The sequence below is a fragment of the Oculina patagonica genome, chromosome 11 (assembly GCF_052425735.1).
Source record: "Oculina patagonica isolate OP01 chromosome 11, crgOcupat, whole genome shotgun sequence".
NCBI lineage: Eukaryota > Metazoa > Cnidaria > Anthozoa > Scleractinia > Oculinidae > Oculina > Oculina patagonica.
Genome location: NC_135768.1, coordinates 21,905,392 through 21,927,701, shown reverse-complemented (window position 1 = coordinate 21,927,701; position 22,310 = coordinate 21,905,392). Strand labels below are relative to the sequence as shown.

General features: G+C 38.3%; 1 pseudogene across 1 annotated transcript; it reads left to right on the top strand.

The window, feature by feature from the left end:
- Positions 1–1,580: 1,580 nt before the first annotated feature.
- On the top strand, positions 1,581–21,491 carry LOC144629761 (uncharacterized; annotated as a pseudogene). Its single transcript, XR_013566416.1, has 16 exons — positions 1,581–2,711; positions 5,577–5,928; positions 6,232–6,328; positions 7,066–7,592; positions 10,578–10,784; positions 10,961–11,102; positions 11,821–11,966; positions 12,609–12,732; positions 14,333–14,490; positions 15,766–15,887; positions 16,986–17,113; positions 17,853–17,978; positions 18,590–18,786; positions 19,363–19,546; positions 20,404–20,489; positions 20,963–21,491. The product of XR_013566416.1 is annotated as an uncharacterized LOC144629761 (transcript).
- The last annotated feature ends 819 nt before the right edge of the window (positions 21,492–22,310 follow it).

Genomic DNA, 22,310 nt, shown 5'->3' with positions numbered 1-22,310 from the left:
TAATGTTAGCGAAAAAATAACTTCTACGTAAAAGAACAACATGTAAATGACAAAACCATAGCTTCGTTACATATACAAACATGTTCCCCCCCCCTTTTTTCGTATCTCCCGTGTTGTTGAAATATTTCTTCACATTTTAAGTGGTTATTTTTATATTTCACTCAATTTAGTGGCCATTTTCTTTTGTCTAAATTTGGCTAAAATCCGTGACACAGTTCTTTTAAACTTCGAACAGATTTCCGGCATTATATTTCAACAATCGGAAATCTTAATTAAAAAATCGAGGCCGCAGAAAAAGTCAAAAAAAGAATCCAGGAAATCTGATGTCTAAATTTGGCTAAAATCCGTCAAACAGTCTAAATTTCGTACAGATCATGTTTCGCCATTAAAAATCAACAGGGCGGCGGAAATTCGTAGTTTTCGCAAGATACGAGTTACAGCCTTCGCGAATTCAAATTATAAAGCACAAAATCTACCGCTTCAAAGAACAATTATTATTTAAAACGAGCCATTTCTTTTTCTAACATTATAGGATGTAGCTCTGGAATAATCATGAATAATCACTGTAGATGGCTTTAGGCCGCCAGTGTATTTCTTCTGTATGTCTCATAAACTATAAAACGCTAGCGAGCTCAAGCGCGTGAAGTTGGTATTTTGTTACGTTAATGTAAAGTAGTTTCAACGTTCCTTTTCCTATTAAAATTTGCTGGTTAATAGGGCATGTGTGTTCGTCAAGACCTAGCGTTAAAGAAATAATCGCGAAATTGAATACGCGCGAAATTTAATCGCGAAATTTATACTCAAGAAGTTTGGCTCCCAAATTTTCGCGAAATCAAGTACGCACAAAAATGAGTAAGAATAAGGTACTAGACGCACGTATTTAGCTTCCCACGTCATATTTTACGAGTCTCTCGAGGGCTGTTTTAAATGTTATGCTGGTTAACAAACGTCACGGTTTCAATGACGGGTGGAATAGTCATTGGTTCCACCCAGATGCGTCAGCTGAAAAAAACATTTGGATAATAAAAAAACCTCTATGTTCAGTTACAAAGGAAGTTAAGAGAGCACGAACGAAGTGTCAAAGAAAACAATCGTATGTCAGTGCTGTGTATTGTGTATAGCTCTACCGGTTACCATGGTTACGTTGCCCAATCTAAATTATCCTTTGTGCCCGGCTTCAAGCTTAAAGTAGATCTTGAATTTAAAAACAAGCTTTGCAAAAAAGCCTTAAAACGAACAAAATAGTCTACTTATAACCTGTTATTAGCTTTATTTATTGGTGAGCATTAGTTCAAGTAAATAAACCCATATACCGTGGCGTGGTTAATGACCGTGCACTTCAAAACAATTGTATGTCCTTGACGTACAAGGCACGTACGTCTTGTTGCGTGGCGTACAAAACAAAACAGCTCTTTTATGTGTAGTGTTAAGGCATCCGTAAAAATGTCATTATCTCTTTGAACCTTAAGGAATATTGATAGCTGTTAAAATTTCTATTGTTTAACAAGTCCTTAGAATATTTTAGCCTTACTATAAAGTTTTATTAGATTCCAATTGATTCAGTTAGAATAGCGTGGCAATCCAACGGGAACACAAAAAATGCCGCAGAGAGCGTTAACTAAATGTTGGTTTCTACCAGTCTTTTTTGTCTTCTGTATCTCCACAGTAAAAACAGAAGATGAATTGCAGAAGAAATACATCAGTGATCCTGAAGCCATTTGTAATGATAACTCTAGAGCCACGTTCTACATAGCACCGGGCTCTCGTAAAAAATGGATCGTGTTCTTCGAAAGTGGTGGATTTTGTGCGTCTTATGAAGACTGCAATGAGCGGTACCTACATGAGAATTCAACAGTGTTGATGACATCAAACATGTTGCCTGATAAAATAACTGGAAGAGATTTGCTTTCGGCATCAAGGTACGAAAATCCAACATTTTATGAGTACACTCATGTTCTTGTGCCATACTGCAGCAGTGACTTGTGGCTTGGTTTAAAAACTAATCCAAAAGAACCGTTTCATTTTGTGAACGATTCGTCTGTCGATAACTTCAGTTTTAGAGGACACACAATATTTCGCTCTGTTTTTCTGGATCTTCTGCAGCAATATAACTTGACTGACGCTGAAGAAATTATTCTTTCTGGAAGTAGTGCTGGAGGGGTCGGAGTTCTGAACCACGCAGATTGGGTTTTGAATCACGTTATCAAATCACATGGATTAAACACTAAACTCTTATCTATAATTGATTCTGGATGGTTTATAGACTTTCAGGGCAGTTTTGAAGCCAAAGTAAGGCCTGGATTTACATCATTTGCAAATATTTCATCGCGTGCTTGCATGGATGTTTCGCCAGGTCACACTTGCTGCCCATCAGCACCATGCATGATTTCGCGCGGGTATTATCCCGCGAGTGTCCCGCTACTGCTGATTTCTAGCATGTACGATATTTTTATGTTTGGAGAAGTGCTTACAAGGCTAGAAGATGAAGGAAAGACAGCGATAGACCACGCTGCGGACTATCTATCCGTTATTAACATGTACGGAGGTGCAATGAACGAGTCTCTTACCTTAACTGAAAGCCAAGCTTCAAACGTAAGCTTTTTCACTCCGGCCTGTTTTCAACACATTTACTTAAGTATGTCAAGTTTGTACGATGAAAATGGTGCTTTCCAGCCTTCAATGGAAATTACATTTGGAACAGGAAAATTTAGGTGAGTCACTCAGTGAGTAATATAAACCGGGATATTTTGCAAGATAACTTGTTATTATGTAACAGGTGCTAACAAGTTACGGACAAAAGTCGTTTAGCATATTTATTTGAAGTTAAAGAATCTCAAAGCCTTTCAGTTATGACTAATTTTTGATCAACAGGCTACGCCTAGGAAATTGTGATGTTATGTGTGCAAAATTAATTTGTAAAGGTTGAAATTTTGCTGTTTGGCTGGGACTCGTGATTCTTCGTGACTCCTTCCTACTTGGAGCTCATTTTGGCTCCCTAATAAATATCCAGTTGTTCCTATCCTGCCAAATAACAGCAGTTTGCATTGAAACGGAAGGATTTTAGTTACGGTTTATGTTTTGGCAAAGCTAAAATCGTGGTTTTAAGAAAAGAACGACTGATATATTTCGAAAAGTGCTTCTTTTCATGAAAGTCCAACTAATTGGCCTAAAGCGAACTGAAGCGAGCAAAATCACAATAAACGATCTTATGTATTATCAAGAGAAAAGGACAATTTCTTTCAAAACGTTTATCTTTTCATCTAAATCTGATTTATTGACCGAATGAAATCTAAAGCGAGCAAATTTGGCATGATTAAGGATTTGAGGTACTTTTGGTTAAATCAATTAGGGTTGATTTGGTTAAAGGCTTGGTTCATGATTAGAGTTGCGGTCATACTTAGGGTTTGGGTTAAGAGTGTTGCGAGAGACCCTCTTTATAGTCATCTGACTAGTTTTGACAATTGCAAATGTTCAGTAAGTCTGATATACGGTAAAACCCGCGAGTAAGAACCTAACATTTAATTGAACCCTTGTTAGGCTAAAAAATGTTTAATTTTGGGAAAATAAGTTTGGATAAGGCTTAACTGTACACGCATGCAATGTCATGCTCTGAATGATTTAGTGCTTCATTTCTTATAAACACTTGTGTGGTATGCAGATTTTAAGTAAATAACAGGCCGAGTATCGCTAAAAGTTCTATAAGCAACAATGTTAATTTTCCTTTAAAAAATAAAGACATATTACGAACCTAAATAGCCTATATTTGTGTTAACTACCATTGTAGTAAGAACCTGTTTAGGCTAACCTGGAAAAACTTCCTTCTTACTTGCGGGTTTTTATTTTTTCCAATACCATTTTTGTAATATTAGAAACAGTTTAAAATCCTAAGCTTCCGGAACAGTAGGCCGCATTACTTTATTTGCAATGGCCAATATAAAAAGCGCTTGTTCCAAAGGTTCTTTTTCTTAGTTTGTGTTGTTGTTTGCTTCTTTCCTTGCAAAACGTTTTGAGGACGTTTCCGAAAAAAAGCTTTTATAAAGATTTTTTCTGTGCCAAAAGTGTGTTCGGAAGCCGATGAATTTGCTGACAATCTTTTTGAAATGTTGCAAGAGTTCTAGAAAATACTTTGAAACACTTTTTTTGTTGACTCTATAAAACAGCTGTTGTTGCTGGTACGTGTCTGTATGAATGTATCAATGTTTATCATCTTATACCAAAAAACTAAAAGGGAAGGCAAGGGCCCGGGGAAAGGATGGGGGAGGGAGAGGAGGGGGCCAGAGCGGGGGGAGAGTTCTGTGACTTCCCTTCACATTTAGTTAGTTTATCTTATACCTATAGAGTGATTTTGTAAATGTTACAGTCAATGGGAACATATACTGAGCAGAATAATTTTAAAATACCTTTTGCAACTATTTAATTTTGTTGTCAGACAAATAACAGTCGATTAAAATTAACCATAGGGCCACGCGCCCCCATGCCACCTTTTTCTTCATTGGAAAGAGACAAGTAAATTGCATGGGCTGTCGGAGCGCCATTTTTTGACGTTTCATTTGCTACTTTGATAACGGATAGTATTACATTCTCAACCTCGGAAATTGCATTTCTAGCTTTCTGATTGGTTCACTGAATCCCGGTAATCAGCTCGTATACCTATGTTTGACCTTATATGGGAAATGGGTGCGGCAAGTGCCGCCTAGCCTAAAATGTTTTTGCGGGAAGCGACAGTTCCATCAGAAAAATGATTGAAAACAGCAAATTTGGCGAGCTTTATGAACAAGAAATAATCAGCGGTGCCTACAAAAACCACAGAAATGCCATAGTAAAATAAACTACGCAAAACAAAAGGATTGATGCGAAATAATTAATTTACTAATAATACTTGTAAACGCACAACAAGAGCGAGTGAATAAAGTAGAAAAGCAGTAAATAATTTACGAAAGAACGGCAAACTTACACAGTTTCACTCAGTGTACGTCATAAAATTAGGATCAGCACTTCTGTAAAGTTTGATACCTTTCAATCTTGGTCTTGTCCTTTTATACTTCAATAAACCTGTTCCACTTTGAGCTCAATTTCGCTTCAAATAATATAGCAGTCTTGATGACTGCCTGCTTCGTTCGATTTGCACAAGACGTGTAGTTTCCAAAAAAGCTTTTGCTTCGGATCTTCCCGTAAAGTTTAACTGTAGTCACAATTTCCAGGATATATAGACGACTTTAGAGGGGATTGTTCGAGGAAAATCTTGGGAAGAAAACCCTCTTGGCCGCTTTCCTCGTGTGTTTCATTCAACTCAAGAAGTGAACACCGCGACACAAATTTTCCCGCCTCCACATACTATCTCTTCGTTTACATCAAAATGAAATGTCCAGTCGATTTAAAGTTAAAGAAGAATTTAATAAAACAGTTATTCCATTCGCCCTTGTTGGATACTAGTCGTTATAGCCAACGATTCGCGAAGCGCCTCGTTGGCTCCCCTCGTATCCAACGCGGGCTCATAGAATAATTGTTAAATAACACGCAGACGAAACTGGAATAACAGTTAACACTGATAGCTACACTTGCTTCTTATCTTATAGGAACACAATACAGAGCGGAAACTGGGAATCAGTTAAAATCGAAAAAGGAGACAATAGCACCAGCATCAGAGATTTCATAGGAACATGGGTCAAATCACGTGACACATCTATAAAGTTAATTGACGACTGTATTGGTGCCCAGTGTAACCCCACGTGTCCCCGTCAATTGCTGTTTACAGATCCTGCGGCGGACTGGGGACTGACTATTGAAACTATCATTATTGTACTTTCGTTGGTTATCACTGTCATATGCTTTGGGTTGAAGTCCATATTTTTGTTTCGTCAATATTACTTGGCGTGGAAACAGAAACTGTACTTGAATGACCACGACAGTTTTTTTACACAAAGAGAGGTGAATAATTATTTATGTACTTATTTAGTTTTATTTAGTAATTTATTTGTTTATTTTCTTTTTTTAGATTTTCTGTGCTGCCTTGTTCCCGCCGGGCGCCGATCGGTCGGTTGGTTAAGGCGGTAAAGGGAAAACAGGGAGCACACGCCAAGGGAACCGAACTATCAATTTACAACGCAAAGCGCGCACAACCAAGCCAGAGGACGTCTGGGAACGAGGCAACGTTTTATCTTTATAAAACCGTTTCGCAATAAAAAAAAAATATCTATATAAATACACTTTTTGTTCTCATTTTTACACCAGCTACCACCGTGCCGTTCAAATGAAATGATCAGTATTGCTTGCTTGTCATTAAGCTACTCAGTTGATGTTGCGAAGAAGATGAAACAGGAAGACAAAGGTGAGATTAAATCCATGTGGACTGAGATTGATCAAGAATAGTGGATATATGGATAATTTTTCAAGATTGCAATCCATTTCCATCCCAGCCATCCCCAGCCAAAACGCTTGTTAACAGTTTCAGTGCTCTAATACAGCAATTTTTAACAAAAATGGACCATTATTTTTAGGTTTCCTACGACACATATAGATTTTTGCTGCTATCTGGTAAAAGCCGACATCATAATAATATTAAAATTTCTTGGGCGCAAGTTAACACATTACTTTGATAAAATGCGCCTTGCAATTAATTATTTATGCTTAACACTAAGTTAATAAGTAGTTGTTAAAAACTAGTTATATACAATTACTGTTAGATATGACTGTGGTTAAAAGGGCATACCGACAGAGGTACAGACAGGACCAAATATAGACGGTGTACAACGTGACATTTATTTTGTTAATAATTGTCTTACCTCCTGTGTATCTTCCCAAGCATCATCCTTCATGTTTCATTTTGCAAAATCTTCGTTTACTGCTGATACATGCATTCATGACGATAAGATATAGCCATTCATACCTAGCGAGAAAATGTGTGAGCAATATTGTGGAGTCATAATAATCATTATTAATTTTGTTCGTCCTTCGTATTCGAAGATGACCAAAGACATCTAGATTCTTAATAATCATCATAACTCATCATCATTGTCGAGCTTTATCATCAACGTTACTGAATTGCCACAATCCATTTTTACCTAGGAGACCCCGCTTTGAAGGATAGCGTCAAACAAACCGAGCCTATAGAAAGCGCCACTTCTCCCAAACATGAGTACGGGAAGTTAGATGATGTTTTAGAAGAGGAAGACGAAGTTTTTAAAAGTGACGACTCGAGTAGCACTGACAGTCAATCTTCTGACCAAGAGAACTACGAAAACCCCAAAGTTCATCCGGCTAACAACTTTGGGTTTGATTCCACTGCAGAGAAGGGCATAGCTCCAGTGCGAAAAAAAGAAAATGGGTTAGCCAACAATTCTGTGCATGTACAATTTATGGAGAACAACAATGAAAGTGATATTGAGAGGGGTAAAGATTTTAATCCCTTAAAAGAACCTCTCCATGTTGATCATCGTACGAGCAATAAGGTACTTCAGCAAAAGCAGATTCTAAAGAACGTGTCAGTATATTTCAATCCTGGAGAATTGGTAGCCATCATGGGACCTTCAGGATGTGGAAAGACAACCCTACTTGATTTGTTGACAGGAAGACGAACACAAGGAAACTGCAAGGTGCGTGGCAGTACTAGAACTCTAAACGTGGCAGCTTTGTTTTATCAGATACAACTGGTGTCGTTGGAGAGGCTTCTTGTATTCAATATGCAGTAAAATCTCTCCTTAGGGACATCTTCATAATTCGGTCACCATTACCAGGTGATCTGGTCGTCTAAAATCAGCCAATCAGAGCCGGGGAGAAAAAATTTTTAAAGCCGCACAGAATTCCTTGCGCGCTTCGGCCGAGGCCACGGCATTTGAAATTGTGATTCGGGTTTAGGAGTTTATTTTGAGAGAAACTCTTCTTCAATAACAGAAGATTACGTAACTTACCGCCATAAGATGCAAAAGACGTTTTATTCGGGGCTGAGAATGCTAATTTGTTTTCGATGAAGCAGAAGGTCGACTGGCCTTTTAATCGCAGGTGGAATGGCGCTTCAACCTTTCTTGCAGCAGCTTGCAGAAAGTGCCTGAATTATAACTCGACGATGTGTATATTTTTGTTCCACACGGCTTTCGGATTTCGTGAAAGGCTGTCAAGAAGATTCAGGGAAGCAAGGTGTACCGCTCTAACCAGTGTATGTTGGATCTTTGAGGACAGGGTAATTTTCCTATCCGAAACCCGTGTAGTCGGACAGCCGGCACGGCGCAAAATTATTTTACAGGGTCGGATTTACGAACACATGAAAGTATTGCTCTTCAAGATCGGAATAGCTGCTCACCAACCGTTGTAAATGTAAAAGGACAAAACAGAAGTGGAATTAAAGGCCTCGATGTTCTTCAAAAGGCGAGTATTTATTTCGTTCTTGACAAAATCGGAGTGAGTTTTACCGTTCGTGGTTTGTTGTTGTTTCTGTATTTCAAAATGATTTTCACGCCACTGCGGGTTTTCAGACTCCATTTGCGAGTGAACTGCCTTGTTTTATTTAAAACTATTTGCCAAAAGAAAACACTATTTGCCGTCATTCAAGAAAATGTGATTCTTTAATGAAAAAAAAGGTATAATTAATTTTCCAATATTGTACCGTGCGTGGACGACCAAACTACGCAATTCATTCAGTTTCGCGGGCCATGTTTGACATGCATGTTCATCAGAATAAAATTATCCTGTCAACGCAGAAATGATTTGTGTGTATAGCTTGAGAAACTGCTTTTGAGTCGGAGTATTTTAGAGCCAGAAAAATTGGCTTAAGGTAACACCCTGCGAGCAGTTTCTTTTAATAAAAAACATAATTTTATCGGGAAGCCGAAATCCATTTACAAGTGTTTAGTTTTGCGGCGTTATATTCACTACTGCCCAATTTCGACTAATTTCTATGCTTTCCTTGACTCTCTGCAGTGCAAATTCAATATACGAACCTTTCTTGAGTACGATACATTCTTAGCGAAGCTAATTTTCGAAATTAAATAGCAAACACTGATACTTCACTCATTCCTACCCGTCAATTTAACTGCAATTTCAAGTTGAAATTGCACAAATGCGCGCGTACACAAACAAAGAATTTCCAACACATTTTTTCTGGGTTTCTTTTCAAAACAAACTTAAGTAGGACAAAATAGAAACATTTTTTGCCGGCCTAGGTCGGTCCGTATAGGAAAAAAACTGTACCCTTCGATCACAGCGAAATCATCCGGGTGGGTTGTTGATCGACCTAATTTTACGCTTACAGACAAATCACCCGGGCGGGTAGTAAGCTATTCGCCCTAATTTTTTTTATTGGTATATAAAAATAATTGGCCTTTTTATCGTCTACGCACATTTTTATGCATTTATAGTACTGTCTTATTTTTTTTTGGAAAACTGGCATAAAGGTTAAATCCCGCTCAGCCACAGCTTTTTAAGGCTATGTTTACACGGGACCGGTCCGGAACGGATCCGGTCCGATTTTCGGACCGGATAGGCCTTCTGTTTACACGGGACCGTTCTGGAACCGGTCCGGAACGGATCCAAACTGGACCTGCTATTTTGCAGGTCCAGTTATGGATCCGTTCCGGACCGGTTCCAGAACGGTCCCGTGTAAACACCTGAATCGGTTCCAAATGGTTCCATGTAAACAGGTCCGGTTCGGTTCGGAACGGTTCCGGACCGGTCCCGTGTAAACGTAGCCTAAGAAACGACCTCCCGGTCGACAACTTGACAATATTAAAGCTTATGTTTTGACAAACACAACACACTGAGATCTTAACAGTAACGGTAATCTTTAATTCTTTTGAAACCTGAACTCAGAACTTTAAAAAGACATAAAAAACAAACACATACAGCAAAACATTCAGGCTTACAGTCAGGATTTTAGTTTAATAAATTAAATCCACGGCATTTCACGTGCATAATGCTACAAGAGTCTACGTTTTCGCCGCAAACGTACGCGTTTTTGAATGCTAAATTTACCATTCCGAAACGTCTCCATCCTATGATGACTTTCTACTGCCTCTGTGACACGTTACAATTTGATGGCTAACATGATAAGGCGCAAAAAGGAATCTCTAAGCTCTGATAACAGCCACCATGAAAGCTTCGAACTCAAACTTACGGGCCGCGCGCGTTTGTGGGATACGGCATTAAAATTTTTCTCCCCAGTCCCCCAATATGACGTCACAGATCACCTGGATGTGTAAGATAGAGTGCTCTACTGTAAGCTAGATGGGGTAGGGTAGGTTAAGTCTGCATAAGAGCCTAGTGGCCCATCAGGCCAGAGCTTATGCCGGTTTCCGTAGCATGAAGCGCCTAAGAGTACTTCTACTCCCAACTGGATGGGATGCTAGTCCATCGCAGGATCACCATGAACAATAGATTCGCCGGTACCCAATTCATACACCAGGGTGAAAAAGACATTATGAGAGTAAAGTGTCTTGCCCAAAAACACAACGTAGTGGCCCGAGCCCCGGCTAAAACCCTTACCGATCAATCCGAGGTTCAGTGCACTAACCATTTGGCCACCACGCCTCCCACAATTTTGACTCTGCTCAGTTATTAATTTCATGTGCGTTCTTTTAAATTGATAGGGTCAGGTATATATCAACGGGATCGCAATGAGCACTAGTGTACAAGACTGGTACTCTCGTAAGATTGGTTATGTATTACAGCTCGCTGTACCTTACTATGAAGAACTTACTGTTCGACAGAATCTCTTCTTCGCTGCACATATGAGGCTGCCTAAATCGATGAGTCACACAAGGAAGTTTGAGCGAGTAGAGCAGATCCTTGAAGAGGTATAATTATATGGTAGTTTGTCATTGAAGGGAGTTGGGGCAAGATTTTGAGATTTTATTGAATTTGATTCCTTAGAACTAGATGTAACAACGATACTTACTTGTCTTTAAGAATTGCAGTTTAAGTGAAATTAAGGAAAGTTTCTTCTAACTTCTGTAATGCCATCCCGCTTCAGACCGGACTAACATCCCTGGCTGATACAGTTGTTGGTGGATCTGTGGGTCAAGGTCTCAGTGGAGGACAGAAACGTCGATTGTGTGTTGCTCTTCAGATGATCAACCTGCCATCTGTACTTTTCCTTGATGAACCAACTTCAGGTAACGATTTTTGTATGTTAGTATAAATCGTTAGTACAGTGTGTTCAATTCGATGTAGTACGTTCGGTTAGTTGGGGATTAGCATGTACGAAGAACGAGCGACGAGCGTCGGAGAGACGAGACAAAACCCAACCTCTTGGCATTTTTGCCATTCGTCGTTCTTCGCGCTAATCCCGTTTTCGCGCTACTCTTCAACTAACCGAACGCCTGGAACAGGCTAAATTCGTAGTAAGTCCAAAGTAAAATACAAAAAGACTCTGCAAAAAACCCGGTAAAGACCCTTTTAGTCAAAGGAAGCATTATCGGATCAATCTTCTTGATAATCGTAATATGGACAACCTTTAAAGGCACTTGTAGGCTGCTAGGAGGTAAACGATGTTGGAATGCTCAAGTAATTGATTGCTATTAGTGCCTTTTATGGATGCATCGTGGCCAAGAATTGTTAAAGCGTTGTTGTACAAATCCGTTTGAATAGGTTTGAGTCTTCCACGCCTACCAATAGCTGCATGCAGTTGTTTTCGATAGTCCGCACTTGTATAATTGCCAACTTGTCCGCCTCCGACCAGTAAAGGTTTCTTAACCATGATTTATTTATTTGCAGTATCATTACCATTATTGTAACTTAGCCATAATGGTAAATTAGCTTCAGTCACACAAACACTCCGCGACATGTGAAACATTTTTTCCTGATGACTTTAAATATAATCACAATTTTCAGGTCTGGACGCGACATCTTCCCTTGAGGTATTAAGTCATCTGAACCTTGTAGCTGAGTCAGGCAGACTTGTTATTCTTACCATTCATCAGCCGAGACTGGAAATCTTCCATATGTTTCACAAGATTATTCTCTTGTATGAGGGCCAGGTAAATTCATTAAACAACTTAATATAATTTTTCTATAGGCAAGACGAGCTAATGTGTTTAATATGACAAAATAAAAATATCATAAATAGAACACACCGGAGTTTGTCTCTTTTGAGGACGCTCCTTAAAACGAAATTTCAAAATTTCATTTGCCTTTTGAAAGTGAACAGATTCGTTTTACACGTGTGCAAGATGAACACAGTCAGCACCTTAATTTATTTTTAGCGTCGTTGCTGTTTACCATTCACAAAAACACATACCAGGCATTTTGTTTGGGGGATTTTTGTTCGGAAAATTGTGTTTCATATGAAGTTTCTCCAAAGAACATGCCATTTCGGTTGAATAAGGCTGTAAAAGCCTGGGACGGGTGCAAAAGATGCAAAACGGGTAAACGGAACACGAATTCAGTCATTCGAAACTTTTTACCTAGAAAACGGGACTACCTTTCTTAAAGTTCGTACCTCTTGGTAATTTTCCAGTGGAAAGAACCAAAACGCCATGTGACATTTACATCTCAACCGGAATCTCCGGAAAGTTTTTGTAAATGGTAAAATCCTATGAGTACCGGAATAAACAGTCCCGACTCCCGAGGGATGGCTTCCCGCCCGTACATGGTTCTTATCTCTACTATTTTGTATACAGGTGGCGTATTATGGCGAGCCTTCCATGGCCCCAGCTCTGTTTCTTAAAGCTTATATGGAGTCAACAACAGAAAAAGATCGGCTCAGTGAGGACGCGCCAAAAATTGATGCTAAAAATCCTGCAGGTTTGTTACTAGTTTTTTTTTTCATGGACTGACAGCTTTAGTAAAATCGTTGTCGAAGACCTCTACTACACAGTTTAACCCTTTCAGCACTAAATTACCGAGGATCTTTTTCCAATTTAATAAATAGACCCCTATACCCATGTATGATAAACCATTTGAAAGCTTTTGACCTGTGTTTTCCAAAAATAGCATTAACAAACACAAAAAACGTGATACATTTGACAAATGATGGTTTAAAAAGTAACAACGAAAAAGTTCAAAAAAGTCAAAATCTTCATATATATAAGGTATACCCCTAAACTATACCTTATATTATAGCTCTCAGCAAGTAGGTTCATAACCAATGCATTAGAGACCGTAAAATTATTTCAGAAAAAAACTTCAAGGGGTGGTGAATCATATCATGTATATGGGGGTTCACCATTTTATCCTTTCAATGAGTAGATCTTTTCAAGACCATTTTGATGTGGAAATTTATCAAAATCGGCCAGATTTCAACCAAACAGTGACGTCATAAGCACATAAGTGCTCTCCCGTGGCGAAAGGTTTAAAGTAAGCCTGCAATACAGGCGTATTTCAGCGAGCGAGCGCATTTTGATTGGGCGAGAGCCATCTTGGATTCGAATCTCGGAAGAGGCTTGGGGACTGGAGAGGGGAAAAGCGTTCTAGGGAGTAGAAGTAAAGCTGAATTCCATTTTCTTGTCTCTATCCTCTATGTTTGCGACTCAAAAACGCGAACAAAATTATCGAACGCTCGTCCATTAAAAACGCCTACATTGCAGGCTAGCTTTTGATTCGTGATCTCATTTTAAGTCACACTTGCCTTTCTTCTTCATTTAAGAGCTCCAATAGTTATAAAATTTTACACAAGGAAAAAGTAAGGGTTTCTCAACAATTAAAACAAGTTAAAACCAGTTTGATACTAATTGGCGCGTACTCTTCTTACAACATGCGAACGCAGACGAATTTCAACCTGTCGTGCGCTCGCCAGCTTATAACTCTCCTGTGACTCCCAAATATTTCTGGTTTTATTCCATGATAAGTTCGTCCCGTTTTTGTAAGAAATCATTAACAACACAGTGACCTAATTTCTTCTAATAAAAGCAGTAGCCAATCAGTCGCTACCTTTCCAAGAAGAAGGCTGTAAGCTAGCAGTCCTGGTTCGACCTTGGTCGGGGTCATTGTGATAGCTTGTGCATGTGATGTGTTCTTGGGCTAGACACTTAACTCTCATAGTGCCTCTCTCAGGTGTATGTATTGGTACCCACGAATTAATGCTGGGGGGGGGGGGGGAGAGTAACCCTGTAAGGGACTTGCATCCCATTAGGTACTCCTAGTCGCTTAATGCTAAAGAAACTGGGATAAGCTTCGGCGGTATGGGCCACTTGACTCGACGCCGACTTTATCTTTCCAATAAAAGCCAACCATTTTTGCAAAGATCTACCCAATTCTGAATGAGCTATGCTATCTTATTTAAATAAAGTCCAAAAATCAAAAAAGCTTTGCAGATAAGGAAGCACCTTGTAACAAACTCAGTAATTCTACTGGTAGTGACTTTAAATCTTTAGTCAGTTTAACATTTAATTTGATCTATACCCAGACACCATCATGGATTTGCTAAACTGCAGTAAAGCTCGCCGATTTATTCTGAATTATTATCAAACAAGTGGTGAACCGCAAGCAGTCCAGGAAGCGATCAAGACGTCACAGAAAAACACCGTCGACGCGTTCACTATAAATAAGAAATGAGAAAAAACAGTAAGTTCATGTGTAAATGTTTGTCCAAAAAGGGGGGGAAGGAGGGGGCCATCGGATCGGATTCCCAATTTTAAGATCTCTTACCGCTTCAACCGCCATTTTGTGCCACAATGAGACCTGTCATGGAAAAAGAGCAACATAGCCCTGTTACATTTGCTTGTATTTGTACACTTTATGATTGTGTCTCTGCTACAAGTGAACAACAACAACAACAACAACAACAACAAGGTAACAACAACAACAAGCTTGATTTTTCTTATGGGAGGCCCACTTTGCGTTATTTAGGACTCAAACTATGGAGAAAATTGTCTACGGCTGACAGATCAGCCAAGACACTTAAAGCTTTTATAAGCCGTATTCGTAAAGCGATCTAACTAGCTAAATGGACACCGACTGCAAGGGTTGCTCCCTATGTTCCACATAGCTTACTTTTGAAATAGTTATAGATTTTAATTAAAGTTTTCACAGATAGGTACAAATTTTAACAATAGATTTTACACAGAGCCATAGATTTTAGATTGTTATTGTTATTTACATATATACTTATATATTTTACTAACATTACTATTAGTGTCCCCTAATAAGTGTGGGTATATCCCAAGCTTCAAGGCTTTGACACTCTAATAAAGCTCTTTATCTATTGAGGTCTTCTATCTACCCCAGAGCCTACAAAAAGTATTCATAATGCAAAAACAATCCATTTAGATAAATAGTAGGGGAACTGGCTACCCAAAATAGCCGTTAAATTTTAAATGTCAGGCAGCCAGTTAAGACTCAATTAATGGAAAAGATATTTTATCTGTTTAGGTCGGGCACACAAACAAACATAGACTCATACGCATAAAGGTCAAAAATTGGTAAAGTAGATAATCAGTCAATTGTATTGTGCAAAACAGCATTTTTATCGAAAAGGAGCGATGTACAGAAAACCAGTAATATTTAATGTAGTGGTGTTTCATTTTCTTCCTAAACAAAGATAAAGAGGAAGATTTCATAACTTTGCCAATGGAGCTCCATATTGAAGGGCCTTGAAATCTCAGTTATTTTGAATATTACATTCCGTAATTTTCTCTTGCTTTTGGAAGATAAGACTGTTTTGCAGCAAACGGCCTTCTGGGTGCGTTTTATTTTAGCAAAATAGGATTGTCACTGAGACATGTCCCTGCAACATTTCCATTCGTGTCTCACCCCTTTATGAGTATCTCCCAAGCTAAGAATTTGTAAAATATTTTGTAAAAAATGACTACTAACCTTCACTTTCTTTTTCTCAATCAGTGTGAATGGTTCGGGATCATTCAACAGATTATTCGTCCTGGAAGGCCGAACTTCCGAGAGACAAACGCTTGGACAGATGTTTTATTTCCCTTTTATATTCTTCATGTATGGACTTGTAATAGGTTAGTAGCAACAAATAGTCATGAAGTATGTTCGGTCAATTACTGTACCCAAATTCGTAAGTAGCCAATCAGAAGCGCGATCTACTGTCCTGATATCCTACGATATCAAGCCACTGACCTGATATGCCACGATATCATGGTCACTGAATTGAAAGAGGTTTTACCCAATAAATCAGAACCTCGTAGTTCAAATTTGGCTGGTGTTTACCGGTCGTAAAAGGAAAAAACTTTCCCGCCCAAACTCAACTTGAGCGCGCTCGCTAATTGTGCAATGTTTGACGACGAGTACTAAAACATTTAGACTGAAAAAAAAAAATGGAGTCGGAGTTTCCAAATTTCCAAATCGTACCTTTTTGGTACGCTTTGGCGGCATATCAGACTCGTTTGGTCTCGCCATGGGTATTTTGGCTCGACTGCGTCTCGCCAAAATACGATCCATGGCCGGACCAAACTCGCCTGATATGCCGCCGAAGCGTACCAAAATGTTACAATTAGGTATAAATATAATAAACTTTCTTGGTGGAATCCGCCACATTTAACATAGGGCAACGTTAGTGTGAAACTCGTGAAGAGTTTGTATGGAAGCTTTTGGAGCTTTTTCACTGTTGAAAACTGAGGCATGTAGCCAGGGTGGGAACCAGTCAAGTTTTTACTTTTTCATACTTGTTTCTATTTCCATACTTGATTTGTCTACAAGGCTGTGCCATGTCTATATCCTGCTGTAAGACTTACAGACGAATTTATAAAAACTCCAAAGGGTGCTATTTTTGATAAATTACATATTAAAAGTTACATGCGTGTAATAAATAAAAGATTAAAAAATGATTTTTCCACTGAAAACAATAAGGACCAAAGTTATTTCAGTAATAAATATAGAATTTTGAAGCATAACTTTTCACAAAAGCGTCTTGTGGACTGACTGAAGAATAAGCAGATCAATCTGAATTAGTTGCTTCACAATGGGCAGATTTTAACTAATTTGAAGTAAACAAAAAATGTATCCAATAAATAATAACTAAGCTAAGATTAAACACACGGTAATTCTTATCAGTGGGTACTTTCCTGAACTGTATATTTGTTATTTTTTTTTAAAAAAAGGAACTGTTTACCTGCGCGCGGAGGATAGAGATGGAATTTTGCTGATGTCAGCATATTGTGTTTACTGCTGCTCAAGTCCTCTGTTCCTGAGTTCCATTCTGATGGCGCATCTCAAAAAGGCTCTGGATGTGAGTAGAGAAATTAATCTTATCCGACATAGGAAGAGTTAAAGGTTTCTTTTATATGACTTGCAAATTTAAATATGGCTTTATTTTCCTTCCTTGAAGGTGGATTTCCACTGACGCGTAATTTTTTACGTGCGTTTACATACGTGAAAAAAATTATAGGCAATGTATGAGCGACTTGCGTAAACGTGCACGCAAGTCGTTCATACATTGTCTCTAAATTTTTTCACGCACGTAAACGGACGTAAAAAAAAATTACGCATCAGTGGAAATCCACCTTGACTGTGTCACGGCTGAGTTAAGTTTATTTTATTAAGTTTTGCCAAATACGCCCAATGAAACTTAAATGTTTGCAAAGAAATTTCCTCTATGGATCTAAATGACAAAACCATAGCTTTATTTCAACCAAATATGTCTCCCGGGCGTTATAATTTACTGTTACAAGCAAACGAGGTTAACATTGAAAACTGTTCAGCCCGACAGTATTTTAAAAACCTATATCCCAACCCGTTACAATCTTCTCCACTTTTGGCCACCCGTTCCTTCTTTTGCATTATTTTGCTGTGTTGTTGAAATATTATCAGTTTACTGATTTAAGCGGTTATTTTTTATATTTCACCGAATTTGATGGCCATTTCCCATGCCTAAATTTGGCTAAAATTTAGGTTATTCTGTGACACAGCTCCTTTACAGTTGCCGTTGTTGTGCTGTTTATCATGCTATGGAACGTTTCACCTTACAGATACTTCACCTTGAGCATGCGGATGGCTGTGGCCGGCCATACGAAAATGTGATTCAAACATACGTACGAACTGCTACCTTGTGCGTGATTCCTATTTTAGTTTGCTCTGCCATGTCATACTTTATGGTAAGTAACGCAAGCTTTAGTAAGCAATGTCACGCAATCGATACAAAAAGTACCTGTATGTACAAACTGCTACCTTGTGCGTGATTCCTATTTTAGTTTGCTCTGCCATGTCATACTTTATGGACAAAAAAAAAAAAAACACAACCTCCACCATACTTTATAGGTAGTGCAAGCTTTAGTTTGTAATGTTGAACGATCGATACAAAACATACATTTATGCACCAACTGCTGCTGTGTGCGTGATTTCTATTTTAGTGTGTTCTGTCATGCCATACCTCTTGGTAGGCAACGCAAGCTTTAGAAAGAAATGTCATGCAATTGATACAAACTCACCTGTGTGTACAAACGGCTACTCTTTCCGTGACTTTTATTGCAATGTGTTCTGTCTGTCATTTTGTGAAGTGAATTGTCTAATAACAACTCTATCATTTAACTGTCAATTACCACAAATAGTGTGGCAAACGACTAAGCCAGAATGCCAATTTTCGAAAAGATTATTTCAAATATTCCGACTTAATAGCTAATATATTGTATTAGGTTATTTTCGACAATGTTAATTGGTATAATAATTTGTATTAATTAACTTTCATTTCTTTCGCTTTATTTCTCAGGTGATGACGTCATATGATTTGTGGAAATTCGTGCTGGTGACAATCATTTCATTGGTTTTAAACCAAACTTGGATTGCAGTCTACATGATGGTGATTTGTGCGTACCCGAGTGTCGCTCATCGTATTTGTCCAATGGTGTCCGCCATTGCAGGCTTTGCGGGGGGCTTTTTAGTACCTCTGCCTGCAATGCCACCTGGGTAAGTGCCTCATTTATAAAAGTTTAAAACACACTGTCGTGTATTGTAGTGATCGAGTTTTTTGTTTCGTTTTGTTTCTTTGCTTGTTTCACGTTTCAGTTTTCCAAACATGTATTTAGAGTTAGGAAAGTATAATGTTGCCTTAGGTGACATGTGCCCCAAACTAATTTCACTGAAGCAAAATGAATAATTTTTGGAGCTTATGAAAAATGTGACTGTTCAGTGGGTACACCTGGAAAATGAACCTGGTGTAATCGGTGATGATTTTGCACTTATAAGTGCCGCCAAGGCAGTTGGCCTATCATGTCCAAAAATTAGAAAATGGAAAGTAAGAGCTTTAACTAGGCTTTATTTTCACCAAGTTAGCCACGTTTGCAAAAATCTAAACATTTTTGTCCTGGGGATAATGCCAGTTCGTAATATAGTTTGTAATATATTTATAGCTTTATTTACTTTCGATAGAAGATGTTAAAAGGCCATTGATATTTCTAAATACCATATGATTTAGACAAAAGAGACTGATTTTTTTTTTGTTTCGATAGACGCTTAACTTTCTTTCTTGTGTTTCATTTTAAGGTACAATATTCTATTCTACATCAATCCACAGTTCTATGGCTACGCAGCCATAACTAAAGTCTTGTTACAGGATGTTAGTCTAAAGTGCGAATACGAGTCAAGAGTGAACTGTATCAGTACAGATGGGAATGCTGTGCTTGCAAGATTTGGATTTGCCACAATCAATATTTATAAAAATTTAGCGGTAAGTTAACGTAATTGAAAGGAGGGCTCTACTAAAACGTTGCGACACATAATGTTTTTACTGCAAAAGAATCTGTCAAGAGGAAACTGTAGAAATCGAAGTGGCTATAAGCCACTAAACTCGGAAAATTTATTATGAAACAAGAATCGAAAACAACCACCTGACAAACAAAAATTTGCCACAACAAATGATGTTAAACTGTTGCACACTTCAGTTCACTTCACTTAGTTCGATTGTCATCTAGCTGCTAATCAAAAGCAGGCCGAAAGACCAAGAGATAGAGTTCCCATCCGTTGCAAATTTTTTTCTTTCTTTTCATTTTTCCTTTTTGTTTATTATTAAAGTTAGGCAAAAACAATATCATTGGAAAAATTAAGTTTTGGTCTATTTCAAGCAAACTGATTCTTAAAATTGTGATCATTTTTTAATATCGTCATCCTCCTCCTCCTCCTCCTCCTCTTCAACCTCTTCCCCACACCCATTCACCTCCTCCTCCTCCTCCTCATCATCATCATCATCATCATCATCATCATCATCACCATCATTATTATCATTATCATCATCATCATCATCATTATCACCACCACCACCACCCCCATCATCATCATCATCATCATCATCATCATCATCATCATCATCATCATTATCACCACCACCACCACCCCCATCATCATCATCATCATCATCATCATCATCAACATCATCATCATTATCACCACCACCACCACCCCCATCATCATCATCATCATCATCATCATCATCATCATCATCATCATCTGAATTATATATAAAGAGAACCACACTATATAAAAGAAAAAAACCGTTACAAACCGTAAGACTTGCACTTTTTATTTCAGATTATGCTCGGAATGACGGTGCTGTCATTTATTCTCTGCTGCTTGTTCCTCGAGATGAAGTATATCAATATGAGCTGTGCCAAAAAGTAAGTAAGACATTTTCAGTTAGATCATTATGTGAATCCCAAGACTCTCCGGGGGACATGGCATGCAAGGGTTTAAAATTGAAAACTTTGAAATATTTTAAACATAATCACCACCACTGTGATAAAAGTGCTCATAAAAAGTTTCCCCCAAAGTTGCAAATACTAGGATTTCATCCCATGTCTCAATACTTTATATGTGTACATTATCAGTTTACCAATTTTTTTTTTTTTCCAAAAAAAACTTGGAAGAAATAACTGTTAAATTAAAGTAAAAAGATGGATGAAATTTAATCTTTGAGTGACTTCTTAAACTCCCGCGAGCAATTTACAGTCCAGATGTGTTCCAATATTCTAATTTTGATTGTAACCCAAGAAAAAAGAAAGAAGCACAGTTAAACATAAAGGCAAGACTAGCAAGGAGGAATTATAAACTTTACTGACCTTGTTCTTACAATTGTGATTTTTAATTTTAGGTCATCAATATGTTCTAAATTGGATACGGTCTCAGGACTTTCAGTGGAGCCACAGCACAAGCCACTTCCTGCAGAGCTACGAAGTCGCCGGAAGTCAACTTTACGAATTATCTCAGAGGACTTGCATACTGTAAAACTTCCAGACCAAGGTGCCAATATTCCAGAGAAGAAACACATTCAACAAGAGACCAACCTCAGAAAAACGTCTAGCGACCGTTCTTCTAGATGGGAAAGCATTCGACGACGAATTAACGAAAGAAAGCTAAGCACCGAGTTACAAACAAAGACTGCCCACCGAATAGCAAGGAGATCTATTAAACAAGCTCAGCTCCAAAGGAGAAAGAGCCAAGAAATCGATGCAAGTGAGGCTAGTAAGATGCGAAAGAGAAGAAATATCACATTTCCTCCTGTGGCCGAAGAAAGTACGCCGAAAACGAGAAAACGAAATGTTTCATTCGACGATGTTCAGGAAAACCCCAAAACAAATAAAAAAAAAAAAAAAACAACAAACTTAACGATGTCGATTTAAGAGACGTAACATTCAAAGAACAAACAAGAAAACGTAATGTTTCATTCGAGGATGTCCAGGAAAACTATAACGATGTCGATTTAAGAGACGTAGCATTCAAAGAACAAAAGGACGATATGAACGGACACGACGAAACAAGATTTTAAGAGAACCGTAGATCCCGGGGGGGGGGGACTCGCGTATGAAAGTGGCGGGGATGCTCGTCGTCTCGCTTAGGGTTATAAAACTTTCGAACCTTTTTGGTCTCTGCTTAGGGTGTTCCGAGCAAAACGCCAATATTTAATTTTAGCCATAATGGTCTCGTTAAGGGGTTACAAACGAAGAAATATACAAATATAAATTCTATTCGTAGTTTTTTCCCTGGTATCTTTATAGGGCTTATTTCTGAAGTGGGAATAGATACAAGGCAAAAAAAGCTTGAGCCACACCCAGATTACTCTCTTTTAGGGTTTCTTTTCAAAAAAAAGTTTCCGACGAGCATCCCCGTCCGTTTCATAAAGGAGAATATCCACCCCGGGCCGTAGATATTTGCAACACATCAAATTTCAATGCTATAGCAATAACCGTTGTTTAGTGTTATAAACAACTGCGTACAGAACAAGACCATTTAATGCATAGACTATATAATATAGTAAAATAACATCAACATCTGACAAAGTAATCTTAATATTACAAATGTGGTATAAAAAGGCTTAAAAACTTGATTTAAAAAAAAAATTTAGGCCCGCGATGATTTTCCTTTCGTAAATACGTTTGTTCTGGACAAAGGACTCTCCATTTGAACGAATGGAATGGATTTCTAGAAGGCCAAAAAAAGTG